General features: G+C 49.7%; 1 long non-coding RNA gene across 1 annotated transcript; it reads left to right on the top strand.

The window, feature by feature from the left end:
- Nucleotides 1–1,220: 1,220 nt before the first annotated feature.
- Nucleotides 1,221–2,778, top strand: LOC140679039 (uncharacterized). Its single transcript, XR_012050618.1, has 3 exons — nt 1,221–1,281; nt 2,298–2,379; nt 2,510–2,778. It is a non-coding gene; the product is annotated as an uncharacterized lncRNA (long non-coding RNA).
- Nucleotides 2,779–7,560: the final 4,782 nt, after the last annotated feature.

Here is a 7,560-nt window from a genome sequence, read left to right as displayed (position 1 = left end):
CCCGGGTGGCGGTCTGGACCGGCAAGGACTGGGCCGGGCGTACCACCTCCGCGTTGACAGGGGGGTCGGCGAAGGCCGCGACGATCAGAGCCTCGGCCTTCCCGAGGGTGTCCCCCATCAGTCTGCGTCCCAGATGTTTCTTGGCCCATGTAGAGGCCAGCTGAAAAGCGGGTCTCCAAACCTCGTCAATAAAACTGGTTATCTTGTCCAATTCCACTTGTAGAGTGTTTTTATAATGGTCTCTTAAAACCTCAACCGTCGTTAATGCCCAAGTCCTGGCATTGCACCTGATAAGCGTCTCAACGTCAGGGTTGGAGACCGCTGGTTTGATCATGGTGGCAAGCGTCTCTTCCATTTTTATTATGGACTGGGGGTGAGTGTCTTTTGTAACATTATTCAAATGATGTGTTATTTTGATAATATTATAAAAACACTGTGCTTTTAAATTCCCCTCCATGGACGTTGGGGAGTTGTCAGGGGGTGCAGTCCTCCGAGAAGCGTCCTGACGCTTCTTGCGTGTCTTCTTGGGACGGGGAGGATTGCGGGGACGTCTTTGAGGCCAATGTTCAGGTAAAAAATAGTCCTGAGAATAATGTCTGGGAGGCCTAGAGTCCATGTCTCTACTAGTATTACGGGAGCGCCCATTCCTCCTGGAAGCATCCCGGCGTTTCCTCCGTGTCCCCCTGGGGGGAGGAGGATAGCGGGGACGTCTTTGAGGGGAATATTGTGGCCTAAAGTACTCCTGAGAGTGCTGTCTTGAAGGCACAAAATTCCTATTTTGGCGTGTGTTTCTCCTATAATTCCACTGAGGGGCGCTGCGGCGCTCCTCTGAGTGTAGATCATTAAAATGGCGGCGTGTCTGCGGGTAGGGGCGACGCGGATAGGAATCCTGCCGTCCCCGTGCTACATCCGCATAAGACCTCTGGGGCCGCTGCTCATCCCACTGAGAAAAATATTCCTCCTGGTCATAATGACAACGTTCATCATCCTGGGCGAGCCACTCTGAAGGCGCAGCCTGACGTCGCCGTGCGCGTCTTCGCCCCGACCTGACCGGAAGCCAGTCGTATTCGAACCCATCCGACATATTGCAAAATTATTTTAATATGTCGCTGGTGTGGATGATGTAAAAAACTGGTTGGCGAAAAAAGGTTTGTTCGCTTTATAAAAATAAATTGTCTTTATCCGTTTCCTTTGTGAAAAAGAGAGAACGGAATGCTCGGAGGCGGGACTTCCGCCGAGGTCAAGATAATCACTTCCGGTTGATGGCTGGCTGCATAAACGGTGAGATACGCTTTTTTGTTCAAAAATATGCTGTATCTCGCGCTAATGAGCCACCGGAATATCTCGTGAGTAAAAATAGCACATGTAGTATCAAAAATAGGCTGTTTATTTACAGAAAATAGCGACTAGTGGAACGAAAGCGTCGCGCCGCGACCAGGCCTTCAACTGGACACGGCAAGTAAACAAATACAAGAAAAATACTACAATGTGTCAGAAAAATATGAAAAAAGTAGAAAATGTATATTTACATGAAACGAGTCAGATGGCAACGTTTCGGTAAGATACCTTCATCAGGCCTGACTCGTTTGTAGAGTATTAGCAGGTTAGCACGGCAGGTAGGCTAAAGTCAACCTTTTATCCTTGCAGTGAAAACAGGTATTGCAGGAGAAAGGTGTTAATAGCAATATAACATTTAAATGAAGGGGTGGGGTCCACGTCAAACACAAGTTGGCCTTCAAAATAGAAGTCTTGACCACAACACAAGTGTAAAAAGAAGACAACAGTGACCCTCTGAAGCCCCAGGATGCTACTGCAAAATCCTGTCTGCTAAAACAATAACATGAAATGATAGACATTGTTATTGTTATATGATATATAATATAATACAATGTAATATGGTATAAATATTATATAATATATTATAATAAATATATATGTATATATATATATATATATATATAATAATAGACAAACACTAGTACATTCAAATAGAAATAATACAGAAAGTACCCTGGATGTGTGACCTAGGGCTTCAGTATTAAACAGAGAGTTGGGAGAGGATATTCCCAGTAGGCTCCCCTTAGTGTAATGCTCTGAATGTACGTATGTGTACCGTACCCGAGGTTAGGGTTAGGGTTAGGGTTAGGGTTAGGGTTAGGGTTAGGGTTAGGTTTTAGGATTGGGGTTGGGGTAGGTTTTAGGTATATATTCCCTGTTACCTCCCCTTGATATGATGCTCCGATTGTATCCCATCCCCAAGTGAGTATATTTAATGCGTTTTCTGTCTGTTTTGGCAGGTCCAGGAGGGCGAGCGAGGGAGAGTGAGAGCCGTAAGAGGATTGGAGGCACTGGCTGGTTAGGTTTGGGGGTAGGTTTTAGGTAAGGAGAAGGGAATGGTTAGGGTTAGGGAAGAGGGGGGGTGGGGGGTATGGGAAAAATAAAGAAGGGAAAAACGGGAATGTGCACTGTCCGTCACAATCCAACGGGCTCACACTCACACCTCATTTAGGCCCCCTGGATGTCTGGTGCCCAATTTGGAGATCCAAAGGAGCTCCGCCCGGTGGCGTTGGGCGAGGCTCCATTTGGGATCCGTCTCTACGACAGTCGCCCGGACGGAAGACCACCCGTGTCGGAGAAAGTGCTGAACCAGGTGAGTGTTGGTATTTTTATGCCTAACGATGTTGTACTTGTGTTGGGCGAATCTCCTAGCTAAGGTATTGCCCGTCTCGCCCACGTACATATCGCCACATCGTTGGCACCGAATCACGTACACACAGTTCCGGGTGTGTCGGCCGCCACGGCACAACGGCTGGAAAACCTTGCGGTTGTGGGGGTTCACCAACCATGGTGAGTGGCGGACAAGGGTGTCCCTCCTAGTGGAGGGCGGGTCTCTCAATGAGCTGACCCTGGCCCTGACCAACAGATCATTCAAGTTGGGGTTCTTGCGGTAGGCCGGCACCACGTAGCGCCCCGGCAGCCTCCCGCTACTCTCCACAAAGGTCCGGAAGTGGTCTTTGACCTTCCTGGCGACCCGCACGGCCGAGGGAGAGTAGGTGGTGATGAGGGGGATCATGTCGGTCCCAGGGGGAGGGTTAGGGTTAGGGTTAGGGTTAGGGTTAGGGTTAGGGTTAGGGTTAGGGTTAGGGTTATGGGTTAGGGTTAGGGTTATGGGTTAGGGTTAGGGTTAGGGTTAGGGTTAGGGTTAGGGTTAGGGTTAGGGTTAGGGTTAGGGTTAGGGTTAGGGTTAGGGTTAGGGTTAGGGTTAGGGTTAGGGTTAGGGTTAGGGTTAGGGTTAGGGTTAGGGTTAGGGTTAGGGTTAGGGTTAGGGTTAGGGTTAGGGTTAGGGTTAGGGTTAGGGTTAGGGTTAGGGTTAGGGTTAGGGTTAGGGTTAGGGTTAGGGTTAGGGTTAGGGTTAGGGTTAGGGTTAGGGTTAGGGTTAGGGTTAGGGGTTAGGGTTAGGGTTAGGGTTAGGGTTAGGGGTTAGGGTTAGGGTTAGGGTTAGGGTTAGGGTTAGGGTTAGGGTTAGGGTTAGGGTTAGGGTTAGGGTTAGGGTTAGGGTTAGGGTTAGGGTTAGGGTTAGGGTTAGGGTTAGGGTTAGGGGTTAGGGTTAGGGTTAGGGTTAGGGTTAGGGTTAGGGTTAGGGTTAGGGTTAGGGTTAGGGTTAGGGTTAGGGTTAGGGTTAGGGTTAGGGTTAGGTGTTGGGGGTTAAGGTTAGGGTTAGGGTTGGGGGTAGGGTTAGGGTTAGGCACTGTCCATCAACAATCCGCCCAGTGACCCCCCACCAGACGCACACCCCCCAGGGACCCCGAACGAACACCGCCGAACGTGGCGTCAGACACATTATTCAATCAAATTTCATCATGCGACGCGCGTTTCGGTCTGCATGACCTCATCAGGCATGAAATTTTGAGAAATTGGCCTCATTACCTCTCTCTGAGCAAGATGTCCCCTCATCTGCTGGAGGGTTAGGGTTAGGGTTAGGGTTAGGGTTAGGGTTAGGGTTAGGGTTAGGGGTTAGGGTTAGGGTTAGGGTTAGGGTTAGGGTTAGGGTTAGGGTTAGGGTTAGGGTTAGGGTTAGGGTTAGGGTTAGGGTTAGGGTTAGGGTTAGGGTTAGGGTTAGGGTTAGGGTTAGGGTTAGGGTTAGGGTTAGGGTTAGGGTTAGGGTTAGGGTTAGGGTTAGGGTTAGGGTTAGGGTTAGGGTTAGGGTTAGGGTTAGGGTTAGGGTTAGGGTTAGGGTTAGGGTTAGGGTTAGGGTTAGGGTTAGGGTTAGGGTTAGGGTTAGGGTTAGGGTTAGGGTTAGGGTTAGGGTTAGGGTTAGGGTTAGGGTTAGGGTTAGGGTTAGGGTTAGGGTTAGGGTTAGGGTTAGGGTTAGGGTTAGGGTTAGGGTTAGGGTTAGGGTTAGGGTTAGGGTTAGGGTTAGGGTTAGGGTTAGGGTTAGGGTTAGGGTTAGGGTTAGGGTTAGGGTTAGGGTTAGGGTTAGGGTTAGGGTTAGGGTTAGGGTTAGGGTTAGGGTTAGGGTTAGGGTTAGGGTTAGGGTTAGGGTTAGGGTTAGGGTTAGGGTTAGGGTTAGGGTTAGGGTTAGGGTTAGGGTTAGGGTTAGGGTTAGGGTTAGGGTTAGGGTTAGGGTTAGGGTTAGGGTTAGGGTTAGGGTTAGGGTTAGGGTTAGGGTTAGGGTTAGGGTTAGGGTTAGGGTTAGGGTTAGGGTTAGGGTTAGGGTTAGGGTTAGGGTTAGGGTTAGGGTTAGGGTTAGGGTTAGGGTTAGGGTTAGGGTTAGGGTTAGGGTTAGGGTTAGGGTTAGGGTTAGGGTTAGGGTTAGGGTTAGGGTTAGGGTTAGGGTTAGGGTTAGGGTTAGGGTTAGGGTTAGGGTTAGGGTTAGGGTTAGGGTTAGGGTTAGGGTTAGGGTTAGGGTTAGGGTTAGGGTTAGGGTTAGGGTTAGGGTTAGGGTTAGGGTTAGGGTTAGGGTTAGGGTTAGGGTTAGGGTTAGGGTTAGGGTTAGGGTTAGGGTTAGGGTTAGGGTTAGGGTTAGGGTTAGGGTTAGGGTTAGGGTTAGGGTTAGGGTTAGGGTTAGGGTTAGGGTTAGGGTTAGGGTTAGGGTTAGGGTTAGGGTTAGGGTTAGGGTTAGGGTTAGGGTTAGGGTTAGGGTTAGGGTTAGGGTTAGGGTTAGGGTTAGGGTTAGGGTTAGGGTTAGGGTTAGGGTTAGGGTTAGGGTTAGGGTTAGGGTTAGGGTTAGGGTTAGGGTTAGGGTTAGGGTTAGGGTTAGGGTTAGGGTTAGGGTTAGGGTTAGGGTTAGGGTTAGGGTTAGGGTTAGGGTTAGGGTTAGGGTTAGGGTTAGGGTTAGGGTTAGGGTTAGGGTTAGGGTTAGGGTTAGGGTTAGGGTTAGGGTTAGGGTTAGGGTTAGGGTTAGGGTTAGGGTTAGGGTTAGGGTTAGGGTTAGGGTTAGGGTTAGGGTTAGGGTTAGGGTTAGGGTTAGGGTTAGGGTTAGGGTTAGGGTTAGGGTTAGGGTTAGGGTTAGGGTTAGGGTTAGGGTTAGGGTTAGGGTTAGGGTTAGGGTTAGGGTTAGGGTTAGGGTTAGGGTTAGGGTTAGGGTTAGGGTTAGGGTTAGGGTTAGGGTTAGGGTTAGGGTTAGGGTTAGGGTTAGGGTTAGGGTTAGGGTTAGGGTTAGGGTTAGGGTTAGGGTTAGGGTTAGGGTTAGGGTTAGGGTTAGGGTTAGGGTTAGGGTTAGGGTTAGGGTTAGGGTTAGGGTTAGGGTTAGGGTTAGGGTTAGGGTTAGGGTTAGGGTTAGGGTTAGGGTTAGGGTTAGGGTTAGGGTTAGGGTTAGGGTTAGGGTTAGGGTTAGGGTTAGGGTTAGGGTTAGGGTTAGGGTTAGGGTTAGGGTTAGGGTTAGGGTTAGGGTTAGGGTTAGGGTTAGGGTTAGGGTTAGGGTTAGGGTTAGGGTTAGGGTTAGGGTTAGGGTTAGGGTTAGGGTTAGGGTTAGGGTTAGGGTTAGGGTTAGGGTTAGGGTTAGGGTTAGGGTTAGGGTTAGGGTTAGGGTTAGGGTTAGGGTTAGGGTTAGGGTTAGGGTTAGGGTTAGGGTTAGGGTTAGGGTTAGGGTTAGGGTTAGGGTTAGGGTTAGGGTTAGGGTTAGGGTTAGGGTTAGGGTTAGGGTTAGGGTTAGGGTTAGGGTTAGGGTTAGGGTTAGGGTTAGGGTTAGGGTTAGGGTTAGGGTTAGGGTTAGGGTTAGGGTTAGGGTTAGGGTTAGGGTTAGGGTTAGGGTTAGGGTTAGGGTTAGGGTTAGGGTTAGGGTTAGGGTTAGGGTTAGGGTTAGGGTTAGGGTTAGGGTTAGGGTTAGGGTTAGGGTTAGGGTTAGGGTTAGGGTTAGGGTTAGGGTTAGGGTTAGGGTTAGGGTTAGGGTTAGGGTTAGGGTTAGGGTTAGGGTTAGGGTTAGGGTTAGGGTTAGGGTTAGGGTTAGGGTTAGGGTTAGGGTTAGGGTTAGGGTTAGGGTTAGGGTTAGGGTTAGGGTTAGGGTTAGGGTTAGGGTTAGGGTTAGGGTTAGGGTTAGGGTTAGGGTTAGGGTTAGGGTTAGGGTTAGGGTTAGGGTTAGGGTTAGGGTTAGGGTTAGGGTTAGGGTTAGGGTTAGGGTTAGGGTTAGGGTTAGGGTTAGGGTTAGGGTTAGGGTTAGGGTTAGGGTTAGGGTTAGGGTTAGGGTTAGGGTTAGGGTTAGGGTTAGGGTTAGGGTTAGGGTTAGGGTTAGGGTTAGGGTTAGGGTTAGGGTTAGGGTTAGGGTTAGGGTTAGGGTTAGGGTTAGGGTTAGGGTTAGGGTTAGGGTTAGGGTTAGGGTTAGGGTTAGGGTTAGGGTTAGGGTTAGGGTTAGGGTTAGGGTTAGGGTTAGGGTTAGGGTTAGGGTTAGGGTTAGGGTTAGGGTTAGGGTTAGGGTTAGGGTTAGGGTTAGGGTTAGGGTTAGGGTTAGGGTTAGGGTTAGGGTTAGGGTTAGGGTTAGGGTTAGGGTTAGGGTTAGGGTTAGGGTTAGGGTTAGGGTTAGGGTTAGGGTTAGGGTTAGGGTTAGGGTTAGGGTTAGGGTTAGGGTTAGGGTTAGGGTTAGGGTTAGGGTTAGGGTTAGGGTTAGGGTTAGGGTTAGGGTTAGGGTTAGGGTTAGGGTTAGGGTTAGGGTTAGGGTTAGGGTTAGGGTTAGGGTTAGGGTTAGGGTTAGGGTTAGGGTTAGGGTTAGGGTTAGGGTTAGGGTTAGGGTTAGGGTTAGGGTTAGGGTTAGGGTTAGGGTTAGGGTTAGGGTTAGGGTTAGGGTTAGGGTTAGGGTTAGGGTTAGGGTTAGGGTTAGGGTTAGGGTTAGGGTTAGGGTTAGGGTTAGGGTTAGGGTTAGGGTTAGGGTTAGGGTTAGGGTTAGGGTTAGGGTTAGGGTTAGGGTTAGGGTTAGGGTTAGGGTTAGGGTTAGGGTTAGGGTTAGGGTTAGGGTTAGGGTTAGGGTTAGGGTTAGGGTTAGGGTTAGGGTTAGGGTTAGGGTTAGGGTTAGGGTTAGGGTTAGGGTTAGGGTTAGGGTTAGGGTTAGGGTTAGGGTTAGGGTTAGGG

This window comes from Nerophis lumbriciformis, linkage group LG10, assembly GCF_033978685.3.
Source record: "Nerophis lumbriciformis linkage group LG10, RoL_Nlum_v2.1, whole genome shotgun sequence".
In the NCBI taxonomy this organism is placed as follows: domain Eukaryota; kingdom Metazoa; phylum Chordata; class Actinopteri; order Syngnathiformes; family Syngnathidae; genus Nerophis; species Nerophis lumbriciformis.
This window is presented reverse-complemented; position numbering and strand designations above follow the sequence as displayed.